The sequence below is a fragment of the Bos grunniens genome, chromosome 13, assembly GCF_055505025.1.
Source record: "Bos grunniens cultivar Pamir isolate PY7600 chromosome 13, Bosgru_T2T1.0, whole genome shotgun sequence".
Lineage (NCBI taxonomy): Eukaryota > Metazoa > Chordata > Mammalia > Artiodactyla > Bovidae > Bos > Bos grunniens.
In genome coordinates, this window is record NC_141177.1 from 3,095,329 (window position 1) to 3,117,467 (window position 22,139).

General features: G+C 44.2%; 1 long non-coding RNA gene across 5 annotated transcripts in view; it reads right to left on the minus strand.

The window, feature by feature from the left end:
- LOC147359972 (uncharacterized) overlaps positions 1-22,139 on the minus strand; it is a 515,690-nt gene that overhangs the window by 133,038 nt on the left and 360,513 nt on the right. For 2 of the 5 annotated variants that reach the window (XR_015138843.1, XR_015138847.1), the window contains one exon: positions 12,552-12,661. The exons of the other annotated variants lie outside the window; for them this stretch is intronic. This is a non-coding gene — a long non-coding RNA (uncharacterized LOC147359972). The remainder of the gene's footprint in view (positions 1-12,551; positions 12,662-22,139) is intronic. 5 annotated transcript variants of the gene reach the window in all.

Sequence of the window (22,139 nt, forward strand, 5' to 3'; positions counted from 1 at the left end):
GGCACCGTGTTTGCAGAGAACGAGTAAATGTGCCATTTTCCCTCTACTGCAAATGCCCAAGCGTGTGTGTGAGGACGGGGAGATCTGCCTCATGGCAGAGGGGTGCCATCGGCATCCTCTGTAAGGAGGGTTAATTTTTGATACGTCTTGTTGTTTGATGGAAGTCTTGATGGTAAAACAGAAAGGCTTCCAGACCCCACCCCTTACTCCCATAAGTTTGCAATCAAAAACAGACCATATGAACACAAATGTTTCATAATAATGACAAATGTTGATTGCGAGCTATACATCTCAACATCTCTCTAAACAAAGTTCTACTATTAGCAAACCCATTTCACAAACCAAATAAACTGAGAAAAGTGAATTGCAGAGGGTCATATACTTAATACACAACAGAGTTCAATTCAAACCCTGGCTTTCTAGATCTAGACAGATCCGGTGCCTCTCACCCATCTTTCTTCATGACCTCAGGTCACAGTCTCTCCCATCTGGTGCTCAGCAAATAAAAGATCCTCACTGAACACTTCTTGAATGAACTGATGAACATTTTACATCTGACAGACACTTGATTAAAGGACATTGTGCAAAATCAAAGGGGTGGTTAGAACTTCTACATATACTGACAGTGAGCAGCATAACCTTACCTGGAAAATAATCATGGGATCTGACATCATAAAGACAGTCACAACCCTTGACTACTCTGCTTACAAACTTGGATACGTTCCTTAGTCTTGCTAAGCCTCAATTTCCACATTTGTAAAGAGGTGGCGTGTGGCCAGCAGGGCTCTACAGTGACCCCCAGGATTCTCAGCCCCTGGGGCTACACCCTCTGTGTGCAGCCCTCGCCTTGAGTGCGGATAGAACCCAGGAATATGATGGGATGTCCCATCTGCAATGGGCTACTGATCCGTTCACTTGGAATTAATCAAATAGAGATTGGCCAGAGTGGGTCCGATTTAATGAAGAGCCTTTAAAAGAGGATGAAGCTTCAGAGAGAGGAGGCTGCTGGCCTGGAAGAAAGTGGACTGCCACGCTGTGAGCGGGGGCCACGTGGAAGGAGACACAGGCCTCTAGGAGGTGAGAGCAGCTTCTGGTCGACAACCAGCAAGAGAAGGGGCACGCCAGTCACACTGCAACGAGGAAACGGACTGTGCCAACGACCAGTGAGCTCAGAAGAGGGCCCGGGTGACCACCACAGCCTCTACCAACGGCTGACCTCAGCCTGGTGAAATGCTGGGCGGAGGACCCGGCTAACCCATTCCCTGACTCTTGACTTGTGTTACTGTGAGATAATTCATTCATGTTCTTTTAAGCTACAAAGTTTGATATCATCTGCATACAGCAATAGAAACCAAGGTAGACAGTGACACATGACATAGTGACATAAAAGTTAAGTAAAATAGTTTGTATAGCAGTGATACATGACATGGTAATACAAAAATTAAATAAAATAATAGAGGTGAATCGTGTGATCGCAGTACATTTGAGCCCCCTCGTTTCCTGGGAAATGTAAAGCTACCCACACACCACTCTGAATGCGATCGAAGGACTTTTGCCCTCCATCTTGGCCCATGAAGACAAAGACCACACTAGGGATGGTGAGCGGAAAGTTGGAGGGAGCCTGAAGCCCTCGGCCATCACAGGAAAACCGTCAGCTTGGACTTGTGCATGGAAGCCACACCTTGCAAATGGACTCACCCTTCTGTGGTTTCCCTATTACTATTAGCCCAACTCAGTTCTGTTAACAGGTCCTAATCAGTGAGGCACACAGTTCAATTTATTGACTCACAATCAGGATCTCATCAGCAAATATATTGAGAATGTTGACCTTATGCGCAGGAGCAGGATACACTGGACTTTCAAGAACAGACAAATTCAAGTCGTACAATACATAAAGAGTTGCACTCTCTCATCAGACATGAATTTGAGCAAACTCCGGGAGATGGTGAAGGACAGGGAGGCCTGGCATGCTGCCGTCCATGGGGTCACAAAGAGTCGGAAATCACTTGGTGACTGAACAACAACAAAACCACTTGTTGGCCAAGAATTCTGGAGAAGAGAGTTTTCATCTTAGTCAGAGGTGGGAGTAAATAACGAGAGAGATCAAGGTAGATGGAGACACAGAGAGAGAAGGAAGGCACGCGGCACCTCTGTGTGGCTGAGTTCCCCGGGGCCCCCAGCGTATTTAAGAGGCATCCTTCATTAGCATCACCATCATCTGCCCCATCAGCAGAGGAGGGCCAGCGGCCAAGAAGGAGCAGATCCGGTCACAGAGTTCATTTCAAGGCTCGAACCACAGACCTCTTCTTTTCTGGAGAGAACTTCTATTTTATCATGAAAACTGCTGATTGCAACTGCACTAATCTATGACTATTTCCCACACATGCGGAAAAGGAGGTGATGCTATCAAACGCAGCACTAATATTAAATTACTGCAACTGGTTTACACTGCCTGCATGGCGTATCCGCCTCCCTTTGCAAGAGCTTGTACATGCACACAGAATCTGCAAACTCCTTCCAGGAATACAAAAGCACCCTCCCTGATGTTGATAGGAAACAGGACACTCACTCTCTCCTGACATATTTGTTCTTTAAAAACAAATCAATGGCACGGGGCTTTGGCACCTGAATGCAGAACACGGCTTGATGAGGCGAAGATGGTCTTCATTAAGAACATTAATATTCATAGGCAGTAGAGAATCTGACACAAGAGAGGACTCACTAACCTTTTCTCATATTAGATTTTTACTTCTTAACACAATTACAGTCCGGCAATGACTTAATTAATGCTGCTTTTCGTCAGACGCCTTTAAAGAGCTGTCAATTTGGTCCTGCAGAGGCTGTCAGGGAAGCAGAAAGACAGTCATCTCGGTGAAAAAGACACAGGAAGAAATTCAAACACTTAATAATATTCAGAGTGCTAAGCAAAGTCACATATCAACCGGGATTAAGAGAGAATTTTTGTCTTTTCCTTCCATCTTGTTGAAGTGAGCCTTGGCAATTGCGCATCGGGAATTGACTACTGGGTTGAGAAGGTGCAGAGAAAGATGCAGTGAGCTGTGTGCACGCGGAAGGAAAGTCGCTCCCCAGCTTAGAACTGCGGCCCATCAGCGACCTATCACCCAGGCGGACCCGGGAGACCCGGCCTCTACCGCCGTGGCAGGCGGCACTGGACCTGAACGCAGAGCCTGCTGTCCAGACTCTGCTCTACAGGTGAGGAAATGAGCCAGTTCCATGTATCTCTGACCCAGATATTGCAAATCTAAGCTCTGTTGGCCAAAATTTCACCTGAAGTTTGTTTTTGTTTTTTGTTTTTTTTTCCTTAGACAGTATACCGCTAAAAGTGATTAAAGTATCTGCCAGGATATGAAATTTCAGGGGGCAGGTTTTTCTTTACGACTTCGAATATTTAGCAACCCTACCTACTGCTCCTCACAGCCATGACCCACAGAACTTAAGAGGCAGTGGCCCTCTCTGGCTTTACCACCAAGCCCCCAGCTTCCACCAGGGCAGCTTTGCAGTTTTCCTTTACCGCCCAACCCTCATGGCCCAAGCGACCGAGTAGCTCTGCACCCAACTTGACTTCGGCATGTTTCGAAAAACCATCCCAGACCCTCCCAGATGTCAACACATGTGCTCAGTCACAGGATTAGCGGTTTGAACAAACTATGCTGCTTCTGAGGGTTTTCTCCTCTGGTGATTTCTTGGCTAAAACAAAGTACTTTTGCCACATGTCTACATGAGAACCTCCCAGTTCTCAGCTGCATCGAATCACAACACTATTGATATTGGGGATGGATAACTGTCTGCTGCGGGGTCTATCTTGTACATCAGACAATGTTTAGGAGCCTCCCTGCGCTTTGAGATAAGATGTCAAGTCAGTAGCAACCTCCTCTGTCCCCCCCTGTAACAATCAAAAATGTCTCCAGACATTGCCAGGGGTACCCTAGGAGACAAAGTCACCCTTGTCTGAGAAACACTGGTCTATCCAGCCCCTCCTCTGCCTTCTGCCTCAATGCCTCATCCTCAGAGAGGCCTCCCTGATCTCTGTCTCACACTCTCCCTCGATTCTCAGCTAGGGCACCCTGTGCAGGTACGCTGTAGGAGATTTTTTCTTCTTCATTTAGCAGCTAGATTAAAAGCAGCATGAAAACAAAGGCCACTAAAATATTATCTGAGTAACCGATTCAGCATTTCACGCTGGACTGTAAGGTAAGCATGCCTCACCAGCGATGGGTTGTGAATCTCGTCCCTGGATGGCTTTGGGGAAGAGTCACAACATTTCTATTCCTTCCCAGTTAAGCTATCAGTGACTCGGGTCACACAGACTTGACAAGCAAACCCCCTTCCTTACGCCTGTGCGGTTCTGCTTTCAACGCTCAAAGGTGTCAGATACTAAGTCCTATTTGTTATATTCTGGACACTGACTTCTGTTTTGGAAAAGATGAGCAGTCGCATAGAGAAATGACAGTGTGGTGATGCCTTCATTTTCTTCCGGCCTGAAATGCTGCAGCTCTGTCTGTGGAGTCGCAGAGGGAGATGCACATTTCCTTCACTCTGGGAAGAGTTACTGGGGGCGGGGGGCATTGTTTAGCCATGCCAGGAAAGCCCAGGAGCTACTCTATCATCTGAGCTGGAGAGGCGACAGCAAGTAGGGGACAAGGTGTCTGGTGCAAAGAAAAGTTTCCTGAATTTTTCCTATGATTCTCTGAGATGTTCTTAAGGCCTCTTTACAGGCCACAAAAGGGGGCTCGCTGAGAAAGAGGGACATCCTGGCCGGGGACCCAGAACCAGTCTCAGTCCCTTGAGGTCTGCTGGAGACACCTGCCCAGGGCACAGCTTGAGACTAAGGCTAGGGAGATGTCACATCCTGAAGCTATCGCATCCTGTTGAGCACAGAAGTGAAATGCAAGAGGGGTTCTAAGGTTAGAACATCACTCTGGTCAAAGCTAAAATTCGAGCAGCCTCAAGGACTCCCTGCAGCGGTGGGCAGAGCCATGCGGGTGGGTGGGGCCTGTTCTCAACAGTGACACCATGTGGCAGCACCAGGAACAGCAGCAGCTGGGGCCTGAGGTTGGGTTCCAGCCTCTCTAACCCATTATTTTTCCTCTCCAACTGGTTTTTGAAGTAAAGTCAATCTGTGAAATGACTATTCCTCCCAGGACTCAGGAACAATCCACGTGGTCATGAGAAGTAGAGTAGGGGCTCAGTGAAGATGGCATAAGGGATACCCCAAAATTTCTACTTAGGAGTATTCATGGGGCCTCACGTAATTAACTGGAACTTTCCAATAAAAGAGGGTTAGCTGTTTTTGTTTCTCAAGCTGCAGAATCTCACTGTACCGGTTGCGGGTTTCAGAGTTTGCAAGTTAATCTGGCTCTGATGTCAAAGACAAAGGAATCTGTTATAAGACCACTAGTAAAGGAGAAAAGGAAAGATATAAACATCTGAATGCAGAGTTCCAAAGAATAGCAAGGAGAGATAAGAAAGCCTTCCTCAGCGATCAATGCAAAGAAATAGAGGAAAACAACAGAATGGGAAAGACTAGGGATCTCTTCAAGAAAATCAGAGATAACGAAGGAATATTTCATGCAAAGATGGGCTCGATAAAGGACAGAAATGGTAGGGACCTAATAGAAGCAGAAGATATTAAGAAGAGGTGGCAAGAATACACAGAAGAACTGTACAAAAAAGATCTTCACAACCCAGATAATCACCATGGTGTGATCACTGACCTAGAGCCAGACATCCTGGAATGTGAAGTCAAGTGGGCCTTAGAAAGCATCACTATGAACAAAGCTAGTGGAGGTGATGGAATTCCAGTTGAGCTATTCCAAATCCTGAAAGATGATGCTGTGAAAGTGCTGCACTCAATATGTCAGCACATTTGGAAAACTCAGCAGTGGCCACAGGACTGGAAAAGGTCAGTTTTCATTCCAATCCCAAAGAAAGGCAATGCCAAAGAATGCTCAAACTACCGCACAATTGCACTCATCTCACATGCTATTAAAGTCATGCTCAAAATTCTCCAAACCAGGCTTCAGCAATATGTGAACCATGAACTTCCAGATGTTCAAGCTGGTTTTAGAAAAGGCAGAGGAACCAGAGATCAAATTGCCAACATCTGCTGGATCATCAAAAAAGCAAGAGAGTTCCAGAAAAACATCTATTTCTGCTTTATTGACTATGCCAAAGTCTTTGACTGTGTGGATCACAATAATCTGTGGAAAATTCTGAAAGAGATGGGAATACCAGACCACCTGATCTGCCTCTTGAGAAACCTATATGCAGGTCAGGAAGCAACAGTTAGAACTGGACATGGAACCACAGACTGGTTCCATATAAGAAAAGGAGTACGTCAAGGCTGTATATTGTCACCCTGCTTATTTAACTTCTATGCAGAGTACATCATGAAAAATGCTGGGCTGGAAGAAGCACAAGCTGGAATCAAGATTGCCGGGAGAAATATCAATAACCTCAGACATGCAGATGACACCACCCTTATGGCAGAAAGTGAAGAGGAACTCAAAAGCCTCTTGATGAAAGTGAAAGAGGAGAGTGAAAAAGTTGGCTTAAAGCGCAACATTCAGAAAACAAAGATCATGGCATCTGGTCCCATCACTTCATGGCAAATAGATGGGGAAATAGTGTCAGACTTTATTTTTGGGGGCTCCAAAATCAATGCAGATGGTGATTGCAGCCATGAAATTAAAAGACACTTACTCCTTGGAAGGAAAGTTATGACCAACCTAGATAGCATATTCAAAAGCAGAGACATTACTTTGCCAACAAAGGTCCGTCTAGTCAAGGCTATGGTTTTTCCAGTGGTCATGTATGGATGTGAGAGTCGGACTGTGAAGAAAGCTGAGCACCGAAGAATTGATGCTTTTGAAGTGTGGTGTTGGAGAAGACTCTTGAGAGTCACTTGGACTGCAAGGACATCCAACCAGTTCATCCTAAAGGAGATCAGTCCTGAGTGTTCTTTGGAAGGAATGATGCTAAAGCTGAAACTCCAATACTCTGGCCACCTCATGCGAAGAGTTGACTCATTGGAAAAGATTCTGATGCTGGGAGGGATTGGGGGCAGGAGGAGAAGGGGACGACAGAGGATGAGATGGCTGGATGGCATCACTGACTCAATGGATGTGTGTTTGAGTGAATTCCGGGAGTTGGTGATGGACGGGGAGGCCTGGCATGCTGCAGTTCATGGGCTCACAGAGTTGGACACGACTGAGCGACTGAACTGAACTGAAGGATAACTTAGATTTTAAAGTTTCAGAACTGGAGTTGTGAGAATTCACTGCCCTCTGGTTGGTGTGTTCTCAGTGCGTTATCCCACTGATTGATGGAGTATATCCATATTCGGGCTGGCCTGCCCTGAGTTATGAACACAGAGGACTGACCACCCTTCCCGTCTCTCCCATCAGCCCCTCATGATGTAGGGTTGCACATATAGGCTTTGATGAGACCCAGGTCCGAGTTCATGTTCCGGCTCTGCCATTTATTAGCTGTGTGTTGTCATTGTTCAGTCACTCAGTGGTGTCCGGCTCTTTGCGACCCCGTGGACTGCAGCGCGCCAGGCTTCCCTGTCCATCACCAACTCCTGGAGCTCGCTTAAACTCTTGTCCATTGAGTTGGTGATGCCATCCAACCAGCTCATCCTCTGCTGTCCCCTTCTCCTGCTGCCTTCAATCTCTCTCAGCATCAGGGTCTTCTCCAGTGAGTCAGCTCTTTGCATCAGGTGGCCAAAGTACTGGAGTTTCCGCTTCCACATCAGTCCTTCCAGTGGATATTCAGGGTTGATCTCCTTTAGGATGGAGTATAGTCTTAAACAAGTTCATCAACCTCCCAAGCCTCAGCCTCCTCATCTGTAAAACTAGTGGTTATTTCATCCCCGCTAACTCTCATTGAGAACTACTTTCAAGCCACGCTACGCGCCTTACAAGCGCAACTTGATGTGATCTCCTAACGTCTATGGGTGCAGGCACTTGTCATGAGCAGAAGGTGAGGGTTAACAAAATGCCCAGGATAATGCAGCTAGGAAGCTGTACATTCAGGATGTGAACTTGAGCTGCCTTAGATCTTGTGTTTCATTTCCTGCTCTGCACACAGGTGATGGGATTTATGACCATCAGATGAGATCAGCTATTTCCGTATTAAATACCGTAACATGGGCCCCTACCATGTAACACGCAGTTAGGGATCAGCACATGCACCCTCCCGTTCTGTACACACATTAATCTCTTACTCTTAGACACCACCTCTGTCTTATCCGTTTCTCTCCACTAATAGTAAAATCTCTTTGTTCAATTATTCAAACATGGCCTAATTCTGCAGGCTCTGTCGTTGGTCAAAGCCTTCCTTCTAAGAATTTCTTTTTCTTCCTTTTGTTCAAGAAATTGTTATTATTTGAACCCAGGTTCTCTTACTCATTCACACATAGACAGCAAATACAATTTTTGTATACAATCCTAACATAAATGTTGGAGTTAGTTCCTGTACAAATTGATTGTCTGGGGCCTCTACTGGTATCTTTGCCCCTATTAAGACCTTCTCATGTTGATAGTGAGCCTTTACATATAACTGCATATATTGAATTGATTCTTCACGTAGATTGAAAACTTATCTAAAGGTCCATCTAGTCAAAGCTGTGCTTTTTCCAGTGGTCATGTATGGATGTGAGAGTTGGACTATAAAGAAAGCTAAGTGCCGAAGAATTGACGCTTTGAACTGTGGTGTTGGAACATATTCTTGAGAGTCCCTTGGACTACAAGGAGATCCAACCAGTCCATCCTAAAGGAAATCAGTCCTGAATATCCACTGGAAGGACTGATGCTGAAGCTGAAACTCCAATACTTTGGCCACCTGATGCAAAGAGCTGACTCACTTCCTCGAAGAGGACGAGATGGTTGGATGGCATCACTGAGTTGATGGACATGAGTTTGAGCAAGCTCCAGGAGTCGGTGATGGACAGGGAAGCCTGGCGTGCTGCAGTCCATGAGGTCGCAAAGAGTCAGACACGACTGAGTGGCTGAAGTGAACTGAAAACTTATAGCTGATTACTGATGGGAGTTGATTTGGCCTAGAAGTCCCTCCAAGAGTTCAAGTCATATTTAACATGCTTAGATTCTGTAGACAAAACAATCTGCCTTTAAAACTATCATTAGGGGGGCTTTGCTGGTGGCCCAGTGGTGAAGAATCCTCCTGCTAGCACAGGAGACACAGTTCACGATGATCCCGCACGCCACGGAGCAACTGAGTGTGTGTGCCACAACGGCTGAGCTTGTGCTCTGGACCCCGGGAACTGAGATTGCGGAAGCCCGTGCACCCAGAGCCTGCGCTTCGCAAAATAGGCCACCGCAACGAGAAGAACGCACACCGCATCTGGAGAGAAGCTGGCATAGCAGTGAAGACCCAGCACAGTCAAAAATAAATTAAATGAACAAAATTTTTAAAAGCTGCCATTGGAAGAAAAGCATCCTGATTTTCTCACTGCAGTTCCACCTAATCCTTAACAGGCCAACCTGGCAGGCAGGCCTGAGTTCACAGGCCTCACTGCTGCACGTGGACTCTCGGACATCTCACGCCTAGGGGGTCCAGCAGACGCCCAGAGGGTGACCCACATCTATCACTGAATGAACTCACTTGTCTCTGAGGACTCCGTGTCTTTGGGGAGTCACACCTGTCATGGGAAAGACTGAAAACACCTTTCAAAGAAAACCTAATTTACTTTGAGAAGCACGTGTGTGCCCCGTCAACAATCTTTTTGTGTACTCTTCCATGGACGGGATGATGGAACAGACAATTTCAAGCTAAGGCACTTTTCTAAGACACCTGTCTGCTGATAACTGATCATGAAATACAAGCGCCTCGAACGCCCGAGAGGAGGGACGGCAATGCATCCACTGCAGCAGGCGGGGGGCCCGATGGATGTTCGCGCACCCGTGTTAGGCAAGTTCTGCCCTGCTTAGGGGATCAGAGAAAGGTTGTCAGGTCTGAGCGAAAGAGGCACCTTCCTTCTGGACACTGCTTGCCTTCCCCAACATGGAATGTGAACTGTGTGTCACAGAAACGAGCGTGAGAACGCTCATCCTATAAAATGGGTTGAAGAAAATGGAGGGGGATGTCAATATAAATATTGATACGCCGTCTGCTCATTTTGGAATTAGAATGCAGATGGAGAGAGTACACTTAAAATGCAGATCTTACCACAATTTTCAAGGTTATTAGCAACTGTTTGTATTGATACACGTCTATATAAAGTCAACTGTGTTAACAGACACTGCGTATTGAATGCCTACTAGGTGCCAGGTAACACCCCAAATTACTTACATGTCCTATGGCATTTAATCCTGACAGCAATCCAGGGTGGAGGGGAACTCTGCTTGATTTTAAGGATAGGGAAACTGAGGTCAGTTCTCTCTGACTTTAAGATTTATACTCTTAAATTTATGCTATATATATATACAGAATTCCATTTCACACACAAGTGTGCATACACACAGCCATCTGCATTCACGATCCCAGTTTCTCGTGTATGTCTGTAGATTGCACTCTGGGAAGTCTCAGAAAACGCATGGATGCAGAAAAAGCGAATAACTGCGCACTGCAATAACCCACAGGGTGGCTGCCAACAAGGCTTAATTTAAAAATAAACAAAGTGAAGCAAACATGCAAATACGGTAACAGCAGCATTCTGCGTTTACACTTCGTCTCTTTCACAAACAGCTCTGAAGTCCTGACGCAGAGGCGGGTTTGGGGCATGGGCATGTGTCCCCTCCTCTTCAAAATGCCTCACACGGCTTCCGAATCAAAACCCCTCTGTGTGAGGACACAAGGCGTTCAGCGGCGCCCCGTTTGGGACACCTTTCTGAAGCAGTAACTGGAGGCAGAGATAAAAAAATGAACTTTTTCTTATAAACTTGTGCTAACTCTTACATGCACTTTTAATGAACAGGTCGGATGTGGTTCTGAGGATGTCTGCATTTTTCTCTAGACCTCATTTCTTCCCTTCGGCTGTAATGAGAGGGGAAGACAGGAGCAGAGAGCGGCTCCAAGTCCTGCAATAGTTCATAAATATCTCTTTAAATATGAAACTGTCGAAGCCCTCGGTGGCCATTACTTATTTATTAAGCTCCCTGTCCAAACTTCTCTCCATATCATGACCACTCTCTGAACTCACACATGATCTTCCGATATGTCAAACACGGAATCCGCTTCTCTCGCATCCCATCATCCTCTCTCGCCTCTTTGCAATCACCTTTGCGTTGGCCCAACTTCTGTTTCATATTCATATTTTAATTCAGTGCAGTGTTCTATGTGCCATTGATTCGCCCTACTGTCTGCCTTGGAATCACACACGACTGTAGGAAATCATTCCACCACAGGCGTTTTCCAACCAAAATCCTTTTATCGAAAGAGACAAAAACTACAGTGTGATACCTGGAATCTACCCAACAACACACTTTACTAAAAAGTATGGCAAGTATATAGGCCTCCTTTAAAATAATTTTTTTTTTAATACAGAGAACCACGGGGAAGAAAGGGCTTCCTTGGTAGCTCAGTTGGTAAAGAGAATGCCTGCAGTGCAGGAGAGCTGGGTTCAACCCCTGGTTTGGGAAGATCCCCTGGAGAAGGGAAAGCCTACCCCCTCCAGTGTTCTTGCCTGGAGAATCCCATGGACAGAGGAGCCTGGTGGGCTAGAGTCCATGGGACTGCAAGAGTCAGACATGACCTAGCAACTAAACAGAACTATGAGGAAGAAAACTGAACCATCATGACAAGTACTGTCACCTCAATATAACAATTAAATATTTTGGTGTGCTTTTTTTTGCACAGTTTAGATTATAATATGTATCATATGAATTCTCCTCTTAACATTAAAATATAAGATTTTCACATACCGATAAAAATGTTTCCTAATCATCAAGAAAGAAGTGCAAAGAGGGTATGATAATTAAAACACAAAGAAAAGAGCATAAAAACAGGGCAGAATTCTAATCTTGTATTCTGCAGCTTGAGCACAAGTCAAACAACACGCTATCAGCCTCCGACACAGCGTATCTGATGTGTTCTGGATTGCCTGAATAGCTGAGGGCTGTTCGTCTTATTCACCCTTATTCTGCCTGGTTAATAATCTCTATCAATGTTTTGTCTGACCATTATAAGCTCCATGAGGGAAGGCACCACGACTGAATCATTTCCTCTGCATATCCAGCGCCTAGCACGGCACCAGGCACGTGCTAGAGCATCAGGAAGTGGGTGTCAAATGAATAAATTATCTATCTCTTCCTGAGGATTAGATGCCAATCAAGTGGCATTGGTATGACACTCAGAGAACAGGAAAATCGAGGACGTTTCATTTACTAGTTGACATGACAAGAGGAAAAGGGGATTCCTATCTAACACAGCGTTGTTGTTTTTTAATTATTCTGTCAGTTTAGAGGAATAAATGATTATAAATCCTTTTGTGAATTTCAATATGTTTAACCTCTGAAAGACTAGACCTGGTCAGGGAGTCTTTATAAACACGGTAAAACTTTCTCAATTACCTTTGGGGCGATTCTAGGACTTCTTCACATTGGGTTGATGGTAATCACTACCATCCCCACTGCACATCTGAACACTTCATGATTCCACAAAGGAAAAGACAGGAGGCAGCCTTAAAAAAAACAGAAAGCAGGATCAGATGACATCGTGAGTGCTGGGCACTGCGTTGAGTTTTGTGAGAGGCTTTATAAACCTCACCACATGGCAAAAGTTTTATGCACAGAACTCAAGACGTGAAAAGAACTGTAGTTCCTTCCCAGACTTATTTACCAATTGTGCTTTATTTTCACCTTCAAAAATAGGGATAAAAATAGTACCTACTTCATAGAGTTATTGTAGTGATAAGTAAATTAATTAGTATCTTAAAGGACTAAGAACATTTTCTGACGTAAAGTACTCCCAAATACTAATAATTCTGCCCCTAATATATGTGTATATTTATTATTTATCATTATGTCACACCTCATATATGTCATGTTATATAATTTTATATATAAATGCAATTTATATAACTACATATGTGAAAGTTTCTCAGTCGTGTCCGACTCTTTGCTACCCCATGGACTATACAGTCTGTGGAATTCTCCAGGCCGGAATACTGGAGTGGGTAGCCATTCCCTTCTCTGGGGGATCTTCCCAACCCAGGAACCAAACCGGGGTCTCCAGCATTGCAGGCGGATTCTTTACCAGGTGTTCTACCAGGGAAGCCCATATATAATATAGTATAATATATATAATTAAATGAAATATATAATTATACATTAAAGTACATATTACGTATAATATAAAGTACACAAGTAACATGTAGTTTAATATAGTAAAATACATATTTTATTATATTTCATTATAAAGTTAAAATATTTTTATTGTAGAATAAGTATTTTTAAATTCTAAAAATATTAATATACATTAATTATTTTTATTGTTCAAATTTTGGAAGAAACAGAAAAGAGTAAAAAAAAAAATCACCTGTCATCTTTCACCAGGAGATAACCTTTGTAATAACAAACAAACATCTCTATGTTTCAATAGGAGCAGTCTTTCTAAATGTATCAGTTCAGTCAGTTCAGTTCAGTGGCTCAGTCGTGTCCGACTCTTTGTGACCCCATGAATCGCAGCACACCAGGTCTCCCTGTCCATCACCAACTCCCGGAGTTCACTCAGACATCCATCGAGTCAGTGATGCCATCCAGCCATCTCATCCTCTGTCGTTCCCTTCTCCTCCTGCCCCCAATCCCTCCCAGCATCAGAGTCTTTTCCAATGAGTCAACTCTTCGCATGAGGTGGCCAAAGTACTGGAGTTTCAGCTTCATCATCATTCCTTCCAAAGAAATCCCAGGGCTGATCTCCTTCAGAATGGACTGGTTGGATCTCTTTGCAGTCCAAGGGACTCTCAAAGGAATCCCAGGGCTGATCTCCTTCAGAATGGACTGGTTGGATCTCTTTGCAGTCCAAGGGACTCTCAAGAGTCTTTTCCAACACCACAGTTCAAAAGCATCAATTCTTCGGCGCTCAGCTTTCTTGACAGTCCAACTTTCACATCCTTACATGACCACAGGAAAAACCATAGCCTTGACGAGACAGACCTTTGTTGGCAAAGTAATGTCTCTGCTTTTGAATATGCTATCTAGGTTGGTCATAACTTTTCTTCCAAGGAGTAAGTGTCTTTTAATTTCATGGCTGCAGTCACCATCTGCAGTGATTTTGGAGCCCAAAAAATAAAGTCTGACACTGTTTCCACTGTTTCCCTATCTATTTCCCATGAAGTGATGGGACCAGATGCCATGATCTTTGTTTTCTGAATGTTGAGCTTTAAGCCAACTTTTTCACTCTCCACTTTCACTTTCATCAAGAGGCTTTTTAGTTCCTCTTCACTTTCTGCCAAAAGGGTGGTGTCATCTGCATATCTGAGGTTACTGATTTTTCTCCCAGCAATCTTGATTCCAGCTTGTGCTTCTTCCAGCCTAGCGTTTCTCATGATGTACTCTGCATAGAAGTTAAATAAGCAGGGTGACAATATACAGCCTTGACGTACTCTTTTTCCTGTTTGGAACCAGTCTGTGGTTCCATGTCCAGTTTGAACTGTTGCTTCCTGACCTGCATATAGGTTTCTCAAGAGGCAGATCAGGTGGTCTGGTATTCCCACCTCTTGAAGAATTTTCCACAGTTTGTTGTGATCCACACAGTCAAAGGCTTTGGCATAGTCAATAAAGCAGAAATAGATGTTTTTCTGGAACTCTCTTGCCTTTTCGATGATCCAGCGGATGTTGGCACAAATCCTTCAATCTTTCTTGCCTCAGAAGATGGAGCCCACGTCTCCCCATCCTGAATGAAGCCCACACTTTGCGCTTCTCTCGCAGCCGACAGGAAGTGGAGGAAGTGACAGAGTGTGAGTGCCTCGGGAAGCTAGGCCGCTGCCGCCTCCGTGTTGTCTCTCAGGCTGTCGCTCTGACAGAAGCAGGCTGCCATGCCCTGAGGCACTCAAGCAGCCCATGGAAAGGCCCACAGAAGAGGACCTGAGGCCTCTCACAACCAGAACCAACTCGCCCGCCATGAGAGCGACCCCATGAAGAAGGAGCCCCTTCCAAGACGCAGCCCACCCACATCCTGACTGAACTTCACGAGGGGCCAGGAGCTGGAACCTCTCAGCTAAGCTGCTAGCAAAGTCCTGACCAGAAAACCACGAGACAATCAATGTTTATTTTTGAAGTCATTTATTCCACAGCCTTAGATAACTTATACAATGACTCTCTATAGTCTTGTATAATTTCTGGAATTTCTGTTAGTTATTTCAGCTAAGCTCAATTGTTTTTCAAAAACTTTGATTACAAAGTCTACATGTGGCTTCACTGCTTTGAATATTTTAACATACTGTTGTACATCTTTGCAGATAGTTCCATTATCAGCGGTTATGAGGGGTTCACTTTGTCACTTTTTGTGCGTTGATCTCTCATGAGGGGGTCTTATCCAACTGTGAGTGGACTCCACGTCCATTCGTGAAGCAGGTTTGGGATACAGATTCCTCGTGTTTAGTTTTAGCCATCTATGACATTGGATAACTAATAAGTTTCCTTAAGGTGACGTTGAAAGATGGGGGAGTTCCTTGAATTCTGCTTTTACTAATTGTTGGCCTTTGCCTTTGTACAAGAAGCATATTTCTAGCTCCTTACCACCATACGGAAGTGAAGCCTCATTCCCCCCACCAGACAAGAAAATTTCAGAATTAAAGTCTTTCCTGGACCCCTGTGAGGCTCTTCCGCTCTTCCCAGGCACAAACACGCACAGTTCTCTTCTGCATTCTCTGAACACACTCTTTGCAAGCTCCCTCGATTTCTCCCTGTGGCTGTTGATTATCGGAGTATCACAACTGTAGAATCTCTTCCCTTTTCAATCTGGCATCTCAAAATATCACACTCACTGAGACTTTAATTCTATTGACACAAAACGTTTTAAAGCCAAATATAAAATATTCCCTGAATTTCCCTGGTGGTCCAGTGACGAAGAATATGTCTGCCAGTGCAGAGGACACGGGTTCAATCCCTGGTCCGGGAAGATGCAACATGTTACGGGCCACTCAGTCCAGGCGCCAAAACTACCGAGGCTGGGCTTTCGCGCCCTGGAGCTGCAGCTGCTGCAGCCCACGTGCTCTAGAGCCCATGCTCCACAAGAGAAGTCACAGCGACGAGAAGCTTATGCGTCACAACCAGAGAAAGCCTGCATGCAGCAACAAAGCGTTGGTGCAGCCAACAATCAATCGACCAATACAAAAGATTCGCAAACATGGGTACTAACATACAAACCTCTCTACAAGATCTGTTTTTCCACAAACGCTATTTAACTCTCCTATTTGTCACTTCATGCCCACTACCCATGATCTAGTCTATTTGTTAGTATAGTATCACCAAAAATTCTATCAGATATTTATTGCTATGAACTTAGATGACACGTTGGATGAGAATTAGTGCCTTTTTTATAGTGATTTACGTTCAATTTTTATTATAATAATCCACCTACTGCCCAAGGCGCCCACGGCCACACCACATTGCTTTTCTTTCTTCTTTGGATAAATGGACGCCTTAGTCCGGCCCTGGGCATCTCATAGCATGCCAGCCTCCTCCCTGACGCGCAGCATAGAGGCCACCACGCGTGGAGCAGGGGCCTCAGAAGTACACGGTGAGCGCGGGTGCTCCATTTTCACTGAGAGCAGCTGCTCATTTGCTGCGAGAAGAGAGGCCTCAGGGTTAGAAGGGACGGAACCGCTCAGCCTTTAATGTTTTTGCAAAATTATCTTGTTGACAAGTGCAGCATTATAAATTTGAATCCATTAGCTAAAAGGATCCATAAATATTTGAATAATGGCCTTTTTAGAGTTTTACCAGTCTATCAAACTTGTCACATGTCCACTTTTTACATTTTTCCTACTGCTGAAAAGAGAAGGGCTGAACTGAATCTTACAGATGGTTTCTAGACATGGGTATTTTATCCTTGCTTTCGAAATGGAAATGCTTTCCCAAGCAGAAGTTAATTAACAAAACTGCACTAGTACCTACGGTGGGGGAGGACACCCTGTCCCCCGAGCTCTGCTCTCCTCCACTACACGGTGCTATCTGGGCAGCCAGGGCTCTGCCTCCAAGCCTTGCATCAAGAAATGGCCAGACGACAGGTTCTGGCCAGTGAAATGTGAGCAGATATGACCTGAGTCACGTCCAGAGAGTGGTTTATGGAGCCCATATGTCTCCTCTGTTGTCTTTTTCTCTAGCTAGCACTGAGGGATCTGAGGCTGTGAATGATGGAGCTATAAGCTAGAAGGAGCCACGGATATCAACCCACTTTCAGGAATAAAGTGATCCACATGCTGACCATGGACGCTAAGACTGGTCTGCTGCATGTGTGAAATGCACTTGTGCTGCCTTCAGCTACAGAAGTTTTTAAATTGATTTCAGCAGCTAGCCATACTGCAGTTAATAATAATAATAACAATAAAAAAAAAACACCCAGGGATGCAAGGATTCTTCAAAATACACAAATCAATCAATGTGATACACCATAATAAGTAGAAAGATAAAAACCATATGATAATCTCAGTAGATGCATACAAAGCTTTAAACAAAATTAAACACCCATTTATGATAAAAAAAAAAAACTCTTCAAAAAATGGGCATAGGAGGAACCTACATCAACATAATAAAGAACTTATATGATAAACCCACAGCAAACAATATTTTCAGTGGTTAAAAAACCTAAAGTATTCCCTCTAAGATCAGGAACAAGACAAGTGTGCCCCGTCTCAGCACAACTATTCAATATAGTTTTGGAAGTGGTAGCTTAGGCAATCAGAGAATAAGAAGAAATAAAAGGAATCCAGATTGGAAAAGAAGAGGTAAAACTCTCCCTGTTTGCAGAGGACATGATACTATATACAGAAAACCCTAAAGATACCATCAGAAAATCACTAGAGCTAATCAGGGAATTTAGCAAAGTCACAGGATACAAAATCAATACAGAGAAGTCACGTGCATTCCTATACACTAACAATGAAATATCAGAAAGAGAAATCAAGGAATCAATCCCATTTACCATTGCAACAAAAAGAATAAAATGCCTAGGAGATAAAAGAGCTGTATAGAGAAAACGATAGGGCACTGATGAAAGAAATCAAAGGCAACATACACAAAGAGATATTCCACGTTCCTGGGTTGGAAGAATCAATATTGTGAAAATGACTATTTGCTTTTGCTCAGTCACTTCAGTCGTGTCCGACCCTGTGTGACCCCATAGATGGCAGCCCACCAGGCTCCCCCGTCCCTGGGATTCTCCAGGCAAGAACACTGGAGTGGGTTGCCATTTCCTTCTCCAATGCATGAAAGTGAAAAGTGAAAGTGAAGTCACTCAGTTGTGTCTGACCCTCAGCGACCCCATGGACTGTAGCCTTCCAGGCTCCTCCATCCATGGGATTTTCCAGACAAGAGTACTGGAGTGGGGTGCCATTGCCTTTTCCGGAAAATGACTATACTACCAAATATAATCTACAGGTTCACTTCAATCCCTATTCAATTACCAATGACATTTTTCACAAAACTAGAACAAAAAAAAAAAATCACAATTCATATGGAAACACAAAAAAAGCCCCAGTAGCCAAAGCAATCTTGAGAAAGAAGAATGGAGATGGAGGAATCAACATCCTGACTTCAGACTACACGGCAGAGCTATGATCCTCAGGACAGTCTGGTGCTGGCACAAAAACAGAATACACACAAGTGGAACAAGATAGAAAGCCCAGAGATAAACCCGCACACCTGTGGATACCTTACACCTGACAAGGGAGGCAAGAATATACAGTGGGGCAGAGAGTCTCTTCAACAAATGGTGCTGGAAAAACTGGACGGCTACATGTAAAAGAGTGAAATCAGAACGCTTCCTAACACCTACACAAAGATAAACTCAAAGTGGATTAAAGAGCTAAATGTGAGACCAGAAACTATAGAACTCCTAGAAGAAAACAGAGGCAGAACACTCTATGACATAAACCAAAGCAAGATCCTCTGTGTCCCTCGTCTTAGAGGAATGGAAATAAATACAAAAGTAAACAAGTGGGCTCTAATTAAACTGAAAAGCTTTTGCACAGCAAAGGAAACCATAAACAAGGTGAAAAGACAACCCTCAGAATGGGAGAAATAATCTCAAGTGAAACAACTGACAGAGGATTAATCTCAAAAATATACAGGAAGCTCACACAAATCAATACCAGAAAAACAAACAATCCAATCAAAAAATGGGCAATAGAGCTAAACAGACATTTCTCCAAAGAAGACATACAGGTGGCCAGCAAACACATGAAGAGATGCTCAATACCACTCGTTATTAGAGACATGCACATCAGAACTACAATGAGGTATCAACTCACACCGGTCAGAATGACCATCAGCCAAAAATCTACAAACTGAACACTGGTGAGGGCGTGGAGGAAAGGGAACCCTCTTGCCCTGTTGATGGGAATGCAAATTGATACAACCACTATGGAGAATAGTAGGAGACTCCTTAAACAACTGGGACTAAATTCACCATATGACCCAGCAGTCCCACTAACAGGCACATACCCTGAGGAAACCAAAATTGAAAACAACACCTGTAACCCAATGTTCACTGCAGCTAGGACATGGAAGCGACCTAGATGTCCATTGACAGATGAATGGATAAAGAAGCTTTGAGACATACATACATAGGAATATTGCTCAGTCATATAAAGAAAGGCATCTGAGTCAATCCTAATGAGGTGGATGAACCTGGAGCCTATTATACAGAGTGAAGTAAGTCAGACAGAGAAAAACAGATATCGTATTTTCACGCATATGTATGGAACCTAGAAAGAGTGTAGTGGCGAACCTTTGTGCAGAGCAGCGATGGAGACGCGGACACTGAGACTTAAGGACACGGCTGGAGGGGGCGGGGAAGACGGAGAGGGCGGGAGGAATGGCGACAGTCACACGGAGACATCCATCCCCGTGTGCGGAACACACAGCCAATGCGGATTTCCCGTGCGACTCGGGGAACTCAAACTCGGGCTCAGTGACAACCTAGGGGGTGGGGGGGGGGGGGAGGTGGGAGGGACACGGGTAAACCTATGGCTGATTCACACTGATTTTGGTAGAAACCAGTGCAGTACTGTAAAGCAGTTATCCTTCTATCAAAAATAAACGCATTTTTTTTAAACCTATTATATAAGTTAAAATAGTAACGGAACTCCTGGTTCCTTCTGCTGCTGTTGTTCTTCGTGTGGAATTACAGGTTCCTTTGTTGTTGCTGCTGTTTTCACAAGAGCATCTCCTACATTCTCCAACAGTGGCCTCCGAGTATATTTGCAAGAGGTGGGATGTGACTCGGCTGTCTTGTCTGTATTAGAACGTGGCTCTACCAAGCCTGTGGAACATCTTGCCGCCTGGCAAAGGCACCAAGCAGATACGTTTTTAATACGTGTCCCACCACCTACTTGCCTGATTAACTTTAGAGGATTTGGTGCAGCTCTCCTCAGCCAACAACCGCCAGTCACAGCTCTGTGAACTCCTGCAGGGGTTTCAGCCTCACACTGTCACCTTGGTGGTTTTTATGGTAGGTCATTATACACATTTCATCCACATTTCTAGGCTTTTTCTAGTCTACTCACAGGTTCAGCAGCTCACAACAAAGCTTTACCCCACAGCCATACCCCAGAGCACTACCATCAGGAATAACACTCTCCTGGTACCTCTCTCTGACCTGTGGGACTGTGTTAAAGGCTAACATTCATTGTTTGATATCTTTGTTAAGTCGCTCCAGTCATGTCCAGCTCTTTGTGGCCCCATGGACTGTAGGCTGCCAGGCTCCTCTGTCCATGCGATTCTCCAGGCAAGAATACTGGAGTGGGTTGCCATTTCCCCTCCAGGGGATCTTCCCAGCCCAGGGATCAAGACGGCGTCTCTGATGCCTCCTGCGCTGGCAGGCAGACTCCTTACCGCTAGTGCCACCCTGGAAGCCCCAACGTTCAACTGAGTTTTTACAATGTGTCAAGTCTTGTGCTAGATGTTCCATAAACATTATTTCTGCTAATCCTTGTAACAACCCTGTAGGATTTATATAATTATTTCCAAGACAGGAGATTTAAGGAAGTTAACTAATGTGTCAAAATTTATATAGCTGGTAAGTGGAGAAACATGGATTTAAACTTTAATTTGCCTTGTTCCAATTCCATGTGTTTTGGGGCTCTTATAGAGAATGTTAGGGGCATCCTAATTAATAGACTTTATAGCCCAGGGTTTCTCAAGCTTGGCTTATTGACCTTTGGGGCCAGATAATTATTTGTTGGAGGGGGTCATCTTGGACGCTGTAGGGCATCTCACAGCGCTCCTGGCCCCAGTCACCAGATGCCAATAGCACCTTCCCGGGCGGTGACAACCAAACATGTCTTTAGACGTTGCCAACATCCCTGAGGGGGAATATTACCCTCAGCTGAGAACCAGACGCAAAGCCCCATGTTAGAAATAGATTTTTATCCCTAAGGAACAGAGGTAGTAGCTTCTTTCTGATTAACAGAAAGTATGTAAGTGGCCGTGTCTCCATCTTCACTGTGGCCGCCAGGAAGCTCAAAGACAGACTCAGATGCCAACGGTAGCAAATAAGCTATGGCTTCACAGAAGAACCAAGGTATAAATTAAAAAAAAAAATTCTTATTCTGATTTTGAAATCAACTTGTGTACTTATTTGATCAAAGTTGAATCTTTCCAGGAATGATAAATATTCCTGTTTTCTCCTTATATCTTTTTGATAATTCTGATATTGGAAAAAAAAAAAAAACAACGTTGGACTAAGGAATTGAAATTTATTGAAACGTTATGGCTCTCGGAGTCATAGTTTAAAATAGGTCAGGCACAGTAAAATAATAGAAAGAGTAATTGTAAAAAAGAAACCAGAGAAGCTTTGGAAATGTTTATTTTCCTTCCATAGTTTCACTTAAAATGCTGAAAATTATTGTTTAATTAAAATGTTTTATTTCTAAGTTTAGAAGGGGAAGATGTTGTGATAAAATGGATACCTAAGATGTTTGTCTGAGATTTTGC